General features: G+C 41.2%; 1 protein-coding gene across 3 annotated transcripts in view; it reads left to right on the forward strand.

Moving 5' to 3' along the window:
- FHIP1A (FHF complex subunit HOOK interacting protein 1A) overlaps positions 1-18,355 on the forward strand; it is a 291,239-nt gene that overhangs the window by 69,437 nt on the left and 203,447 nt on the right. For 2 of the 3 annotated variants that reach the window (XM_043902607.1, XM_043902605.1), the window contains exon 2: positions 5,703-5,842. The exons of the other annotated variant lie outside the window; for it this stretch is intronic. The gene's annotated coding sequence lies outside the window, so the exon portion shown is untranslated. The remainder of the gene's footprint in view (positions 1-5,702; positions 5,843-18,355) is intronic. 3 annotated transcript variants of the gene reach the window in all.

The following is an 18,355-nucleotide window of genomic DNA, read 5'->3' on the forward strand; positions in this document are numbered from 1 at the left end:
TGGTAGTTATTTTCATTGTAGTCACAGGGTTCCTTTACCTCAAGAGTTGATTTTTCACACTTGGGTCTGGAAGAGCAAGCCATTCTCACTATAAATACTGCTTAATGAGTGCCATTGTTATCCATCAAAAATGATCTGTGTGCTTCCTGAAGGATGCTTCTTGGAGGATGTCAGTACAGGACCTGCAAACCAAAGATGGCAAATAAGATTGGGAAGCGTATTAAACAAAACTAAGTGGGCTTCTTTTTTTAGGCCTTCTTAGAGCCTTAATAAACTTAACAATAATGCACTTTGTGAATATTCAAGAGGGATATTTCAGAATGTAAGTGAAGCAAATGAAGTGCAAGTCACTCCATTGTGTCCGACCCTTTGTGACCCCATGTACTGTAGCCCGTGGACTGGGCTCCCCTGTCCATGAAATTCTCCAGGCAAGAATACTGGAGCGAGTAACCATTCCGTTTTCCAGGGGATCTTCCTGGCCCAGGGTTGAACTCAAGTCTTCCTCATTGCAGGCAGATTCTGTGCTGTGTGAGCCCCCAGGGAAGCCCAATATCGAGAGGGATATTTTAGAATGTAGCATTTTCCAAATCTACTTGAGTACAACAACCACCACTACTTTTTTTTCTTTTAGAAACAGGAGTAGTTGTTGCAGGAAATATCACTTTTTAATACTTAGATTTCGATGTTCACCTTTCTTCTTCATTTTGACCATTCTTCATTCATTTCTAAGATGCCTGCAGTCTCTCTCTGCTCTTCCTCCTCTGTGATGTGATGTTCACTCATTCATTTTGTGGTTGGGACCTTCCCAAAGCATTCAAATAACACTACGTTTCTTGAGTGAAGAAGAGAATCTATATAATTAGTGTAAAATCTCAGGAAGCAATTGGATGGAAATTGAAGATTAAAGCTTCATTTGATTGAGCTTTCCACAAAGCTTTAAAAATTTTGCAGTTTGGAGAAAGGAATGAAGTGGACTTAATGGGTAGGTAGTTGAGGAATTGTAAGTTTAATATAGAGAAGATATGGGTTCTACCTCTGTCTTCCCTGTTGACCAGCATTTAATTTTGAACACGTCGCCTACCTCGTGCATGCTAAGTCTCTTCAGTCGTGTCCGAGTCTTTGTGACACCATAGACTGTAGCCCACAGGCTCTTCTGTCCATGGGATTCTTCAGGCAAGAATATTGGAGTGGGTTGCCATGCCGTCCTCCAGGGGATCTGCCAGACCCAGGGGTTGAACCTGCATCTCTGTGTCTCCTGCATTGTCTGACAGTTTCTTTACCACTAGCGCCACCTGGGAAGCCCTGTTCCGTAACTTTGTGGCTGCTGCTGCTAAGTTGATTCAGTTGTGTCCGACTGTGTGACCCCATAGACTGCAGCCCACCAGGCTCCACCGTCACTGGGATTCTCCAGGCAAGAACACTGGAGTGGGCTGCCATTTCCTTCTCCAGTGCATGAAAGTGAAAAGTGAAAGTGAAGTCGCTCAGTCGTATCCGACTCTTTGTGACCCCATGGACCACAGCCTACCAGGCTCCTCCATCCATGGGATTTTCCAGGCAGGAGTGCTGGAGTGGGTTGCCATTGCCTTCTCCACTACCTTTACTGTGCTTTATTTTTGTCACCTATAAGATTCAGGGATTGGGCTTAGGTCCATCCATTTTAAGAGTCTTGAATTATTATTAATATGCTTGAGTGGAATCAGGGAAGATTATGGGCCTCAGTAGAACATTTTGTTCTTATCTGCAAGTTTTCAAATAACCTGTCTCAGTTCAGCTCTTTTGGAGAATGAAATTATTCAATAATCAGCTCATCGTCAACACTATGAATTTGAAAACTTCTTGAATTCTTTGAGGCTTGTACTTGATTGATTGATTTGTTAATTACTCTCGAGGAAAGCACTTGATTATAGCACGGGTCAATTAATCCAGTGCTATGGAAAAATCCACACCTCCTATAAAAACGCCCCTCTGCATTCATTTTGCCGATACAGGGAGAAATCTGTGATGTGGCTGTTAATTATCTTCCCCTCTCCGCCCACAACATGCACAGCATTCATCTGGTGGTTTGCTGTGCTTTTGTGCACTCCCCACCCATTAGCAGATTTCTGAACTCAGCACAGTAGAGGTCTGAATTCACTGAATTTATGCCATCTGCAAATGAGGTTTAAACGTTGTCCCTGTTTTGAAATTAGGGAAATGACATAGCCATTGCATAGAAGGATTATGAACCTGAATTTGATTTTGTTAAGTGAAGGTAGAATGTTTTGTTAGAAGGAAAGCACTTGCCTGGGCAGAGATTTGGGTGTGACTCAATTGTGAACTGCCAACTCCTCACCCCCTTATTAGCAAGAGATATATTTTTTAAGGGAAGTGACAAGAATAGAATTATAAAGACCCAGTGAATTTTAAGAGAGTCCTTTCAATTTACTTTAATTCCATTTAACTTTGCTTTCCATGTTATCCTGTGCATTACTCTCAAGGAACCCAGCTTCCTTTGAAGTCTCAAAGCGTGGCTGCTGGCGGAATCCTGCTGGTAAAATATAAGTGATTCTCAGTAAGCCCTTCCTGATACATAGGGATGCCTTGCTGCCCAAGTAAAAGCATATGTGTGTGAGTGCCTATAAAAGAGTGAAAGGGCAGAATGTATGGTAATAGATACTGAAGTGGGAGGAGTGTTTCTCATGAATTAGAGATGCCCTTTCATAATTCAAGAGTCACAGAATGAGAAAAGGCTTGACATCACCTGAGAAGCATCTGGAAGCAATCTGTAATTCTTAAGAGGCAGTAGGAGAGCCTGTCTCTCTCCAGTACGTGATAATAAAACAGTTCATGTGGGATTATGGAAGAAGTAGAATTCTCTCTTACTTGTAAGTCATTAAAATGGCTTGAGATTAAATGTCCAGAGATTTGATTATGGATTATACTTTGAGGTCATAGGTGCTTAATATCGGAGTCGAGTGAAAAAGGCAGATTTGAAGGTACTGAAGAAATTTTAATGTGAAGAATTTGTTTATTTGCATGTAAAGTGTTATCCCTTGCCTCTCAGGCCCAATACACACTTTTTCTGTGCCCAGGCATTACCACAACTGTATCCAGTTTTGAATACTTTGGTCACATTGAGGTCCCTCTCTTCATCTTTATCCCTTTCACGAAGCATGTGTTATAAGAAACGACTTCCAAGCCTTTGAGGTCAAACATACACACAAAACCTCTTATAGTGACTTCTAGGGAACCATCTTTTAATATACTGGACTGTTACAGAAAATTATGTTAATGAGTGGTGCGTCCTTATTACACAGAGATTTTGAAAAGAGCTGGTATATTTGTTATACCAGTCAGTCCTAAAGGAAATCAACCCTGAATATTCATTGGAATGACTGATGCTGAAGCTCCAGTACTTTGGCCACCTGATGCAAAGAGCCGACTCATTGGAAAAGACCTTGATCCTGGGAAAGATTGAAGGCAGGAGACGGGGATGACAGAGGACAAGATGGTTGGATGGCATCTTCAGCTCAATGGACATGAGTTTGCACAAACTCTGGGAGATAATGATGAACAGGGAAGCCTGGTGTGCTGAAGTCCATGGGGTCGCAAAGAGTCGGAAACGATTTAGCGGCTGAACAACATTTGTTGTACTGAAATTGTGTAGTGTTGTTTCAGGGGGGCCTCTGAAGGGCTTACACTATTACGGTCCTTTTTGTTTCAGTGTAGAAAAGAATTCAGCAAGAGACAAAGTGATAGATAAGGAAGTGATTTATTAGAATAGAACACTTGTGAGGTTTGCAAGCATGTGGGCAAGAAATGCCACACCCTGAAAACTTACTGGGCCACGGTTTTATAATCAAAGGAAAAGTAGGGAGGGGGAGAAGAGCTTCTTTGTCCCTGTTGGGTAGACATCATGCTTCCATCATCAGCTCCTCCTCCAGGTTGGGCAGGGGAGTTTTCTTGTCCCTACATGGTCGAGCTAGGTCCACAAATTATTGTTTTTTATGTGTGCAGAGAGTATGTCCTAGAGATCATTAACTTAATGAGCTCACTGGGCAGGATGTGAGGTTCATGCCACCATTGTTATATTGTTCTGGGGCTTGTCTCATGCTTCTGTTGCATGGTTGTGTGTTAAGCAAGCCTGCTTGGTTTTGTGGGTAAGCAGGCCTTCTCTCTTGAGTAATCATTAACTTACAGGGGTCTCTCATATTTTTTCTACTTATAGTCCCCTAGTGGGAGTAACTGTTTAATCACCTACTTTGTCCCTTTACTCTGTCCCTATCAGTACTAGATTCTGACTTGAGTTGCTCACCTTAACCCATTTAAAGTTGGGGAAATACTTCTAATTATATTAGGAAAAATTGCTTCCTTGCATTTGGTGATTGTGATCATATGGAATTACAAGATTGTATTCTGTGTTTTCTTTCTTCTTTATATTATAAGTGATGTTTTCCCCACTTTATTAAAATTCAAATTTTTCTGATGGTTGACAAAACTGTGTAAAGTAAATTAGGTCATTTTGTCAAATTTACTTAACTCTTCTTTCCCAGTTATTGGGCACTTGATATGGTTCCTATGCTTAAAATTTACATATAGTATCTATTGCTTTGTTAAAATGTGTTTTTTTCTTTGGTCGTTTTTCTCTGGCTTCCACCTGTTCTCATCTAGAATAGCATCCTCTTTGACTTTGTTTAGCATTTGCATTAGCTTCCCTGGTGGCTCAGACGGTAAAGTGTCTGCCTGCAATGCAGGAGACCCGGGTTCAATCCCTGGGTCAGGAAGATCTCCTGGAGAAGGAAATGGCAACCCACTCCAGTATTCTTGCCTGGAAAACTCCATGGATGGAGGAGCCTGGTAGGCTACAGTCCATGGGGTCGCAAAGAGTCGGACACAACTGAGCGACTTCACTTCCTTTCTTCCTTTTGAGGTCTCTGTGCTTGGGGTTAGTCTCTTTGCTGTGCTCTCTAGGACACCTCTAGGTTATGTTCTCTGTACTGTTTGTCTCAGGTCGGACAATTTCCAAGCTTCCTTTTTTCTGGGAACCCAGGCCCCCTGTACTAGAAGCACTGTATCTTAGCCACTGTATCACCAGGGAAGTCCCTTCTCAGCCTTCTTCAAGCTCACGTTTTTCTGAATGTACGGTCAGGAGGCCATGTGACTGTGCTGTGAAACACCTTCCCAGGCAGGCATGATCTCATGAGATCTGTGTCTAAAACCAAAGTTCACTTTGCCCATGGGATGGCAAAAAATTGAACTTTCAACTGTCAATATTTGAATAGGTCAGAGGTGCCAGAGAATATTTGGTGAATATCACACCTTTAAAGAGAAGCAGGCTATGAAGTTTCTTGCTATTTTATATTTTGTTCTCATTATAATGTTATGTTGCTGCTGCATGAATATGGGTTTATTTAGTTCCACATTTTTTTTTCTCTTCTAAAAGAAGTGTATAATTACTTACCATCTCTTGGAGGGCAGAAGAATCCTTCTCTCCTTTCTGCTGCCCAGTGGGAGTCTGTCATATTTGGCTAGCACTCAGACTTCTAAATAAAGATTCAATTTTTACTTATAACTTTAAAAAAAGAAAAAATAAGTGCAATCTGAGGCAGAGCCATTCAGTGCACAACAAATGGCGATAGCTGGGAGGGGAGAAAACCTAGGGGAAATTTGATTGGGTTTTTATAGTTTATTGATGATTGTGGGTCTCTCTCTCTCTTTTTTAGTTGTTTTCTATAGATTTTGGAAATATTCTTCTGGGAGTTGCCAGCAGTGCCACGTGTTGGAAAAATCTTTTCTGCCCTTTCGATAGAGGGAAGTGAGCAAACATAATCTAGCAGAAGTCTGGTAAAGAGAGCAATCACAGGTAATGTCTTTTCTTGTTACTACTGATGTGTGTTCAGTAATGTTCAGTAAAAAATTAAAGAAAAATAAGCCTACTTGAATTTACACAACATCCAAGTGCTGACAGAAGAAAAACACACAACTTGAGAGTTTTGAATTAAGTTTTATTCCGGGACCTTACTGAAGACTATAGCCTGGGAGACAGCCTCTCAGATACCTCTGAGGAGGTGCTCCAGAGAAGTAAGGGAGGAGCCAGGATGTGTAGGCCTGTTGAGCTTTAAAAAAACCCGAAACAAAACCGTGTAGTCCAACATCAAAAGATAACTGCTAATCACAGAAATAAACACGGCAAGTTAATGATTTTAGTGCCTTTTTACTTACAGGAAGATGCAAGAATCTGGGCTCAATGAAATTATTCGTTAGATATGCATCTTCATTATCTAGGGCCGTATCCAGAGCACAGGGTGCTTCCTGTTTTCCTCTGTCCTGAATCCCCTTGGGGCGTACCATCAGTGGGAGTGGGGGTGCTGCAGTGGCTGATGGCTTGGTCCTTGCTTACTGGAATGACAGGCAACATCCCTTGTCCACAGAGGTGAACATTATCTTGTTCAAAGCAGTCTTTCTGAGAGGCTGCATTCTCTCCTCTACTCAAAACATTAAAAAAAATTTATTTATTTGACTATGTTGGCTCTTAGTTCCCGCATGTGAACTCTTGGTTACACCTGTGGGATCAAACCCAGCTCCCTACGTTAGGAGTGTGGCATCTTAACCACTGGACCACCAGGGAAGTCCCAAAGATTTTTTTTTCTTTGGGAACTGCATCTAAATCCTCTGGTGGCATTCTTTTAAGCATCCTATTTCCTGTGGTGGCAAATGTAAATCCTCAGAGGGTGTTTTGGGAAGTAGTCTAAATTTCTTCAGAGCTATAGGATCTGGGAAGTTCTAATTTTGATCAAAAACCAGAAGGAGGAATAATGTAATGAAACCAGTTTCTGTCTATATAATTTGTATGTGTGTTTGAAGTCTTATACACTGTATTGAAAGTTACTTCTAAAAAAAGGTGACTCTGAGCTTCAAACAGTCGTATAATAGTATTGTTATTAGACTTGTAGCTTACAGAGAAGCATATGCTGTTCATTTGTATGTAAATATTGCTATTCTTTCTTATTAAAATTGATCAATTTGTCAATTGTTTATCAAGTTGAATAAGATGAGATTTAATTTCCTTGTAAGATATACTTCTAAGGCTCTGTAATTTGCATCTTATTGGAAGTGAGTTTTGCATTGTTTCTTAAAGTGTTGTTATAGTACTTGTAGAAAATGCACAATGAAAATTCCAGTTAGTAAGAGTAGGTGCCAAATCTAGGGTGTCATAATCTGAATCGGAGTGCTAGGGGGAAGGGTTTGGGAATCTGCGTTTTGCAAGTGACTACCACCCAAGATGGACCCTGCCAATGCAATGAAAGCATCCTTCCACCTAATCTCTGTATTTTTGGATTTAAAGGCATTGCAATCACCTTGATTTTTGCTTTGAATAAAACAATGCTAGTCTGTTTAGTATACTGTTTTGACACAGGGTTATGTTCTCAAGTGGGCTTCCCTGGTGTCTCAGCTGGTAAAGAATCCGCCTGCAGTGCAGGAGACCTGGGTTCCATTCCTGGGTGGGGGGGATCCCCTGGAGGAGGGAACAGCTACCCACTCCAGAATTCTTGCCTGGAGAATTCCATGGACTGTGTAGTCCATGGGGTCGCAAAGAACCGGACGTGACTGAGCAATTTTCACTTATGTTCTCGAGTTGCATGTTGTTGCATGATCAAATTACTGTTATTTGAACTTTATGTCTCAATTTAAAATGAGTATATTTTTCCTTGGATGCAAATGGATAAATTTGTTTTTGACATCTAGATGCCAAATACTAAGTTTTGTGAAATATCTTCTTGGTTTGCTGGTGAGTTGCACCTCAGCTATCTTATTCAGCTCATGGTAAAGAGTAACAGGATAGGTCTTAGAGGCTTCTGGAGTCTGTGCTTTGCTACTGTAGCATCCAGTCCAGCATTATTCAGTAAACATTGTGATGGAAGCTTTGCCGTGCAACTTATGGTTCAGAAAGACCAAATCTTCTTTATAGTACTCTAAGATTTTATGAAGTTCTTTGACTCCCCCAAATGAAAGAAAGTATTGATATTAAATACTAGACTTTGATAGGATATTTTCATTGCCATGCACATTCATTAGTAATCCTTCCTATGAAGTTATTAATTTTACAGAAAGTAAGCTTTGTGTATAAAGTGTGTTATATTTTAGATATCTTCAATCTAAAAAATTTATTTATAAACATTATAAATAAATCATTTATTTGTAGCATTTATTTATAAATAGACATATTTCTTTTCTTTTTTCTTTTTTTATAAATTTATTCATTTTAATTGGAGGCTAATTACTTTACAATATTGTAGTGGTTTTGCCATACATTGCCATGAATCAGCCAGGGGTGTACATATGTTCCCCATCCTGAACCCCCCTCCCACCTCCCTCCCCATCCCATCCCTCAGGGTCGTCCCAGTGCACCAGCCCCGAACACCCTGTCTCATGCATCAAACCTGGACTGGTGATCTGTTTCACATATGATAGTTTACATGTTTCAATGCCATTCTCCCAAATCATCCCACCCTCGCCCTAATAAATCATTTATTTGTAGTATTTATTTATAAATAGACATATTTCATAAATTTATTGATATTATAAATAAATATTGAAATATTTTTAGGTATTTTATTTTCAGATTATTCCTTTACTTTAAAAGACACAGTATTATATCCTTCTATGTATGTTAATATTAAGAGACAGTATATTTTATGTAAGATAAAAATGACTATAGATTTATAAGTTAAGGCCATTATAAGAAAATATTTCATTGTTTATACTTAAAAATTGTGTTAAAACACACAACACAAAATTTACCATTTTCACGATTTTTAAGCATATAGTTCCAGTATTATAAGTATATTCACATTGTTGTGCAACCAGTTTCCATAATGAAACTCTATAGCCATTAAACAATTGTTCATTCTCCCCGCCCCCTGCACCTGGCAACCGCCATTCTCTTTTTTTTTTTGTCTCTGTGAGTTTAACTGTTCTATGTGCCTCAGGGAAGTGGATTCATACGGTATTTGTCTTCTTGTGACAGACTCATTTTACTTAGAGTTATGTTCTCACAGTTCATCCATTTGTTAGAATTTCCTTCCTTTTTAAGGGTGAGTAATATTTCTTATACACACACACATATATACATTACATTTTGTTTATCCATTCATTCATTAATGGACTTCTGGGTTGCTTCAACCTTTTGAATGTTATGAATAAGCTGCTTGTACATGGGTGTGTAAATAATCCGTTTGCATTCCTGCTTTCAGCTGTTTTGGATGTATATCTCAAAGTGGAATAGCAGAGTCACATATTAATTCTATTTTTGATTTTTTGAAGGACCACCTTACTGTTTTCCACAGCAGCCAAGCCATTTTATACTTCTACCAGAAGTACGCAAGCATTCCAGTTTCTCCATATCCTCACCATTTTTTTGTTTTTGTTTCTGATGATGATAGCCATCCTGATGTGTGTGAAGTGATAGCTCATGGTTTTGATTTGCACTTCAATAATGATTAGTGATGTTAAACGTCTTTTCATATGCTTGTTAGCCATTCGTATATGGATAAATGTTTAGTTGAGTCTTTTGCCCATGGTTTAATCAGGTTGTTTGTCTTTTTGTTATTGAGTTATAGGAGTTGTTTATATGTTCTGAATATTAACTCTTTATCAGATATATCATTTACAATGAAGAGTTGGGGCTTCCCTAGTAGCTTAGCTGGTAAAAAATCTGCATGCAATGCAGGAGACCCCAGTTTGATTCCTGAGTCAGAATCCCCTGGAGAAGGGATAGGCTACCCGCTACAGTATTCTTGGGCTTCCCTGGTGGCTCAGCTGGTAAGGAATCCACCTGCAATGTGGGAGACCTGGGTTTTATCCCTGGGTTGGGATGATCCCCTGGAGAAGGGAAAGGCTACCCACTCCAGTATTCTGGCCTGGAGAATTCCATGGACTGTATAGTCCATGGGATCCCAAAGAGTTGGACATGACTGAACGACTTTCACTTTCACTTTCTTTGGACTAAGATTTAATAATTGACAGTAAGCATAGAGCCTGTGTTTAAATTTTGCATTAGTTATTTGGTGGTCAGTGGCATTATATGTGGGTTTGATGATGGTAAACTCTGAATCTTGGTCTTCAGGTAGGTGGGTTAGTGTGTGTGTGTGCCTTGTCACGGGCTTGACAAAGGAGAGATCCTCTATTCAAGACCATAAGCAGAGTCAACATTTTTATGGTGAGGGATAGCTAGTAATGAATCCTGGGAAAAAGTTTAACGACAGTTCAAACCACTAACGTGTCTGGGTAGCCTGATTTGCCTCTAAGTTCTAAGAAGTGGTATGTTTGTTGACAGAAGGATACTTAGACTGACTTTGAAAAGTTCAACACCCAGACCTTGTGCCTTTAGAAGTGAGGTTATTTTGGGGAAGACAGGAGAGTGTTGGGAGTTGGGTGGGAGGAGTCCAAAGGCAAATATATGTAACAAGGAGGAAAGCCTGGGCAAAGATGCTTGGAAGATAGAGGGAGCAGCTTAGCTGGGTGTAGGAGTCCCATGGATATTGAAAGGATCTGACCCTTGGATGTATTACTCTCTTCAAGGGAAATGACAGCAGGTACTAGAGATAGCACAGCAACAACCACAAGTGGGAAGTGGGCTGGAAAAGGGGTGAAGACAGTCTGATATAAAATGTGCGTGACAGCCCCCAGGGGATGTTGCCAGGGGGATTCATCGTTACGGGTTTTGGAGGTGTGCTCAGAACCGTGAGACAAAGAGCAGGTAGGCAGAGGCAGTTACAGATCTTCTGAGCTGGTGAGAGAATGATGTATTTGCATGTGGTGTTTCAGGGCTAGGAGCTGTCTACACGAGCAGAGAGCAGCCGTCAGAGCAGCGTTAGAATGCTGTTCTTTCTAATGTAATACCGGAAGGTCTGAGTCACGCAGAATTAGGGTGGCGGTGGTGAGGGGAGAATGTTTCTCTGTGGCTTCTCTGGCTTTGTGTGGAACCAATGGGAAACCATGTTTGAAAGTTGTTTTGAATAAAAATTTAGCCTCAAGACTTGTTTGGGGATTAGATTTCCTGAGTAAATAACACAAAAAGATACTTAAAAGTGAGTTCTTACAGTCAAATAATCAAAACAGCTGCCTAATGCTGTCATTCTGAACATACCTTTTCATAATTTTATGGATTTTAAAATTATGACCTGTCTCTGCCCTGTTTTGTGAATTTAGTCTTTATTTATTCAGTCATTTTGGTCTCTTCTCCCTGACCCTTGTAGTTTCATTCTGGCTTAGTTTAGTCTGGGTCTTTTCCAGCTTTCTGGGTTTTTTCCAGTTGACCAGAAGGGCTTAGAATACATGTGTGAAGTTTATATTTCGTCCTGTGTTCTGTTTCACTTTCAGCATCATTTCTGAAATGCGCTACCTTTTCTTTAAGGGTACAGATTGCATTGAGTTGATGTACATAGAGTGTTAGTCGCTCAGTCGTGTCTGACTCTTTGCGACCCCATGGACTGTAGCCCCCCAGGCTTCTCTGTCCATGGAATTCTCCAGGCAAGAATACTGGAGTGGGTTGCCAGTCCCTTTTCTGGGGTCCCTTTTGATCCCGATCCGGGGATCAAACCCGAGTTTCCCTCATTGCAGGCAGATTCTTTACCATCTGAGCCACCAGGGAAGCCCTCAGGAGATTCTCTAATGACTAATCCAGACGAGAGATTCTCAAAGTGTGGTCCCTAGGTGAGCAGCAGCAGCCTCACCTCACACTTGTTAGAAATGTGAATTCTTGGGCTGAATCAGAAACTCCTAGAGCAGTCTCAAAAATTTGTGTTTAACAAGCTCTCTGGGTGATTCTGAATCAAGTTAGAGTGTGAGGACATGTCTCGTTAGCTGTGTGCCATTGTCCAGGCTTTTCATTTTCTCTACCCCTTGGTCTTCTGATCAGACAGATCAGGGGTTCCCAGATGTTGGTGTGCGCATGAGTGGTCTGGTAAGTAAGTGTCTTTAACACATTCCAGAGAGCAGTGCACTTTCCCTCACCGTCCACCCAGAGATTCGGATGCCGTGGTCTTAGGTTCGGACGCAGTTATCTGCTTTACAGCGGGCTTTCCAGAATACGTCTCATATCTGGAATCTGGACCAATGGCTATCTCTCTTTCCTCCAAGCCCCAAAGTGATGTGATTTAAAGTGGCTTTTCAGGTTCAGTAACTGAAAGCTTAGGGGCCAGTTGAACTTTATTTTCAAAATGTAGTTTGGATTATTTTTTCAGTAAAGCCACTGTGTTCTGCTTTCTTGCCTTAAAAAATGTGATTCTTTCTTGGCCACTCACGTTACTGTATGAGATTTTTCTCAGGCTTAGCCTCATTGATAAAGCAGTTTGCTTGGACAGTTTACTCACTAAAAGAGCCATCTGCCTCTGATCCAATTGGAGATTTCACCCTGGGGTTCTTATGATAATTTACGAACAATGTTAATAAACTGTAAATACTGGTTCTTAGGGAATGCTGTTTTTCATTTAGATCCTTTTGTCCCTACGCTTGCTCTCCAGTCTCTAAGCTGGTGCCTGGTGCATGGTGGATGTCTCCCTCATCTCCTCGTCATTTGTGTTTTTGTTTCTTTAGTTGTTGCGGTACAGCTTTATTAGGATTGTTTTCTGAGACTCTTCCTCTCGTCTCAGTGGCTGCTCCTTCCGCCTTTCCCCCTGTCTGTCCCTTGAGCGTCCGTGTTCCTGGGAGCTGCCCGAGTCCGTTGCTCCGCATCTTACTCCGTCCGCTCAGGGCTGGCTCCTTGCTGTCTGCCGGGCCCTTGCTCAGATGTCACCCTCACGCCACCCTTGACGAAGGAGCCTCTCACTCTCACTGCTCTCCTCTGAGCTGCAGCCCCGTACCCTCAACGGCCTCCTGCGTGTCCCACAGGCAGATCAGGTGGATGTGTCCAAACCTGAGCTTATCATTCTTCTTCCCCAGAACTTGTGCGTCCTCTCGTGTCCCCTATCTTGGTGAATGGCATCACCGTCACTTTGCACGTGGCTAGCATTTATTCAGCATCTTCTATGTGCCATGTCCTGTTCTGAGAACTTCCATGTAACTCCTTGCTAATCCTTTGAGATTATATTATTATTCTCTTTATACAGATGTAGAAACTGAACCACATGGGGTTTAAGTGGAGGTGACAAAGCCACTCACTGATGGAGATGCAATCCTGAAGCAGGGAGTCAATCACTGTGCTTTGCTGCCCGCCTCTCCCAGGCTAGACCTCTCAGATCTCCCTTCCCCACGTCTTCTTGCCCCTGCACATCTCAGTCCTCTCCAGCTCACCTGCCAGTCTCTCTCCAAAGCACACTGCCTCTTCTGAGAATTCCATTGTGAGTAGTCTAGTCATGACCTCCTTCATCTCTTGTCTCCCTGTTATAATAGTGTTCCCTTTCCATCCATTTCTTTATGATTATTGCCAAAGTGTTATTCTTGCTAGCAGCAGGTCTCATTGTGACACTTGCCTGCATCTGTCAGCCTAACCCTTCTCAATCCATCCTTCGATGTTGGGCAAAGCCTCTGTTATCCTCTGCATTGTTGAGCAAGCCCCACCAATTTGGACGATCAGGATGATTCTGCCATTTAAAGAATCTCACCATCAAGGTAAAGAGCTAGAAGAGTCTTTGCCTCTTTTGGTCCTTAATTTCTGTTTATTTTAATAAAGGAATAATTAAAAAACAATTCCCGGGTCTAGCCTGGCCAGAGAGGGACGGCCTCTGTAATTTCGGCAGTGCCTGAGAAGAGTGGTCTCACACTCCATGTCTGTGTTCCAGCTGTGGTCAACTGCTTGCACTTCCTGTAATGGGTCACATTCTCCCTGCTTCCTCTGGGTCTTTGCATATGCCGTTTCCTCTTCCGCAGTACTCTTACCTTCATTGCCCTGTTGGGTAACACTGGCTAATACTTCCATCTACATTTTCAGGTCTCAACTGAGATTTCATTTCACCTGGCAAGCTTTCTCTGATCCCATTTGCCTTCCAACTACCAGGCTGGGTCAAATACTTCTTACATGATGTCATAGCTTACTGCTCTTTCCCTGCCGTAGTGTTAGTACTGGTTGCTCCGTCGTGTCCGACTTTGCTACCATGGACTGGAGTCCACCAGGCTCCTCTGTCCATGGGATTCGCCAGGCAAGAACGCTGGAGTGGGTGGCCATGCCCTTATGACTCATCAGACTTTGTTTTACTTGTTGGTTTGGTGGCTTCGTTTTAACCATAAGCATCATCTTATGTATTTCTGTGCTTCTGCCTCCAAGCATAGATGTTCAATAGAGATTGAGTGCGTGGAATAATAAATGAGTATTTAAATGAGCTAATTGATTTTAGCCAATTCCACCTGCTTCTTAACTTTTTAAAATTACTCTGGCAGGTTATAATAACCTTTGTATAATAACTCCAGCAAATCAGTTAGGGTTCACTTTACCCAAAAGTAACTACAGGAATCAGTGGTTTAAACAAATTTGGGGATTTTTTTTCTTCACATAAAATCAATCTGGGGCTCAGCTACCCAGGCTTAGTAGCCCGGTTCCTTGACTTCCCGGGACCCCAGGTTCCCTCTGTCTTTATGCCCCATTCTCCTGAGTGTGTTCCTCGCCCTCGTGTTCTCATCTCACATATGTGCCAGGAGTCTGGCATCTGCAGGCCCTCATTCCAGGAAAGAGGGGAAGGTCAAAAAAGCAAACAGGAGCTTGCCAGCAGTCTGCCTCCAGCCCTACACCTTTTACGGACTTTCCTGAAAGGCCTTCTGAGGATATTACTTTCTACCCCTTGATGAGACAGTATCACAGCATCACCTCTGCTGCAGGGGAGACTGGGAGATACTGTTTTTCTGCTTTTGGTCTTTGCTTCTTGCTACACAATTGGGGTTCTGTTAATAAAGAAGGAGAGGATAGATACTGAGTGGTAACCAGAAGCTTCTACATAGCTTAGGATGATTTCCTCTTCAGTGGTCATAGACAGTTTGGTAAGAAACTGGCAGAACAGTGTGTCAGCATTTTAAAAATGTGTGTATATAATGTAGCTTTGAAAAGAACCTTACCTCTTTGTGATCCTAGCTATTTTATATAAAACCAGCAAATTTTTTTTTGGGTATTTTAAGGAGATTTAATTGCAGGCACCTAAAAAATCTAAATAATTACTTTCATGAATCATTTTCTTCTAGATATTTGCACTTGTTGATTTAAGAATGTACCTTCTTAAAATATGGATGTTAATGGTACTACTTTCTCATCTTTTACTGTTGTCTCGAAATTTTTCAAGATTTAAAAAGTGGGGAAATGTTAAAAATAATAACAAAATAAATAACTGTCTCAAAAGGTAAAAATAAATGCATTAAAAAAGAGTATACCAGACTTCCCTGGTGGTCCAGTGGTTGAGAATCTGCCTGCTATTGCAGGGGACGCAGGTTTGATGCCTGATCCGGGAAGACTCCACATGCTGCAGGGCAGCTGAGCCCATGTGATACCACCTCTGAAGCTTGTACACTCCAGGGCCTGTGGGTGGGTGTTTTTTGGGGTGAGGGGAGGTTTAGAAACACTTGTTTAATTAAATACCAGATAAGGCCATGCAGGGTGACGGGGAGGGAGTCACCTGAAAGCACAAGTGCCCTTGGAGCCCTCCCCCTCCACCCACCTCGAGAGGCCACAGCTAAATGGCTGGAACCAGGTCCCAGTGACGGCCGGTTCCTCCAGGACCCCAGACACTGGGGCTCTGCAGCAAGAGAAGCCACTGTGCCCGCAACTGGAGAAAGCTTGTGAGCAGCAACGAAGACCCAGCACAGCTGTAAATAGATAGATAAAAACTAAAAAAAAAAGGGATGCCTTCTTAAAGTCTCATTAAGATGTACCCCAGAGAACCCTTACACTGTTGGTGGGAATGCAAACTAGTACAGCCACTATGGAGAACAGTGTGGAGATTCCTTAAAAAACTGGAAATAGAACTGCCATTTGACCCACTGCTGGACATATACACCGAGGAAACTAGAACTGAGAGAGACACGTGCACCCCAATGTTCATCACAGCACTGTTTACAATAGCCAGGACATGGAAGCAACCTAGATGTCCATCAGCAGACGAATGGATATGAAAGCTGTGGTACATATACACAACAGAATATTACTCAGCCATTAAAAAGAATGCATTTGAATCAGTTCTAATGAGGTGGATGAAACTGGAGCCTGTTATACAGAGTGAAGTAAGTTAGAAAGAAAAACACCAATACAGTATACTAATGCATATATATGGAATTTAGAAAGATGGTAACGGTGACCCTGTATGTGAGACAGCAAGAGACACAGATGTAAAGAACAGACTTTTGGACTCTATGGGAGAAGGCAAGGAGGGGATGATTTGAGAGAATAGCCCTGAAACAATGTATATTACCATTTGTGAAATAGATCGCCAGTCCAGGTTCGATGCATGAGACAAGGTGCTCGGGGCTGGTGCACTGGGATGACCCTGATGAGTTGGCATGGGGAGGGAGGTGGGAATGGCGTTCAGGATGGGGGACACATGTACACCCATGGCTGATTCATGTCAATGTATGGCAAAAACCACTACAATATTGTAAAGTAATTAGCCTCCAATTAAAATAAGTAAATTTAAAAAATAAAAGCAAAAAAATAAAAATAAAAAATAAATTTAAATAAAAAAAAAAAAAAGATGTACCCAAGAATCTACTGGTGGGAATGTAGATTGCTGGAATAATTTATAGTAGATATTAAGAAATCTAAGATTTAAATTTTATAAATTAGAATTTTTTTTTTGAGAATTTAATGATTTGGGAAAATGCTCAGGATGTAAAATTAAATGAAAGGAGCAGGAATCAAGATTTAATTTTGTCATTAAATTCTTCAAAGAAAATCCAATTTTAATAGTTGTCTTTCATTCCATTATACGGATTTCCCTTATATATATGTTTAATCCTTCTTTTGGGCTTCCCTGGTGGCTCAGTCAGTAAAGAATCCGCCTGCAATGCAGGAGACCTGGGTTCGATTCCTGGGTTGGTAAGATCCGCTGGAGGATGGCGTGGCAACCTACTCCAGTATTCTTTCGGGGAGAATCCCCATGGACGGAGGAGCCTGGCGGGCTGCAGTCCATGGGGTCACAGAGAGTTGGACACGACTGATCGACTAAGCATAGCACAATTCTTCTTTTATTACTGGACACTTTGCTTGTCCCAATTTTTCACTATTAGAAGTAATCTTCAATGAAAGACAGTATATTTTTATTTAATTTTGTTTAGATTTCTGGGTTTATATATTTATAATTATATATTTCTGGGTTTATAGATTTATAAAACAATGAGCAGACTAAAGATATAGATCTCTGATTTGTTGGATCTGTTGCCAAATCTTTTGCGAAATGTGTGTATACATTCACATATATTATACTTCTGACTTTGTAAAATTTATGAAGTTACTAGAAAGTATAGAAAAAAGACAACCAGGAAATATATTAAAGCTTTAAAAACAGTTTTTCATGTGGTGGTGCTTTGAGTGATATTTATTTTCCTTCTATTTTCTCTCTCTATATTTTCTGCAATGATAATATATTGTTCTATTATTTAAAAATAAATTAAGTTGAAAATAAAGAATAGGTCTTCTGGGAAACCGCCTGTGGTCCAGAGGTCAGGACTCCTCAATTTCACTGCCAAGGGTGCAGGATAGATCCCTGGTTGGGGAACTGAAGTCCCTGGAAGCCTCATTTGGGGGCCAAAAAAACAAACAAAAAAAGAATATGCTAAGCTGCTGCTTTGCTGTTTAGAGTGTCAGCATCAAAGGAGATTTTTTTTTTGTTTCTCTATGCCATGCAGCTTATGAAATCTTAGTTCCCCAACCAGGGATTGAACCCTGGCCCTGGAAATGAAAGTGCCAAGTCCTAACCGCTGGACCTCCAGGGAATTCCCAAAGGAGAAATTTTAATGCTGCTTTTTTATCTAAGAAGAATAAGCACACAGTAGATGAATCCTTTAAGGTTAGACATGTTTTACTGAATGTGTTTAGAGGTATTTTCTCCATTTTTCCTAGTAATTTGAGTGAGTGAGTGAAAATCGCTCAGTTGTGTCTGACTCTTTGCGACCCCATGGATTGTAGCCCACCAGGCTCTCCTCTGTCTGTGGGATTCTCCAGGCAAGAATAATGGAGTGGGTTGCCATTCCCTTCTCCAGGGGATCTTCGCAAACCAGGGATCGAACCCAGCTCTCCTGTTTTATCTTCTTTTAGTTTTGCTTCCTTTTGGTCTTGACCCTACTGGGGTCTTTGGGAACTTGCGTATGTGTAACAGCATCTACCATACCTCTTCACTTTAGCTTAGGCTGGATTTGAAGAGCCAAAACAGGAAAACGCTTAAGGAGAGATAAATTAGAGATA

Source organism: Cervus elaphus, chromosome 5, assembly GCF_910594005.1.
Source record: "Cervus elaphus chromosome 5, mCerEla1.1, whole genome shotgun sequence".
NCBI lineage: Eukaryota > Metazoa > Chordata > Mammalia > Artiodactyla > Cervidae > Cervus > Cervus elaphus.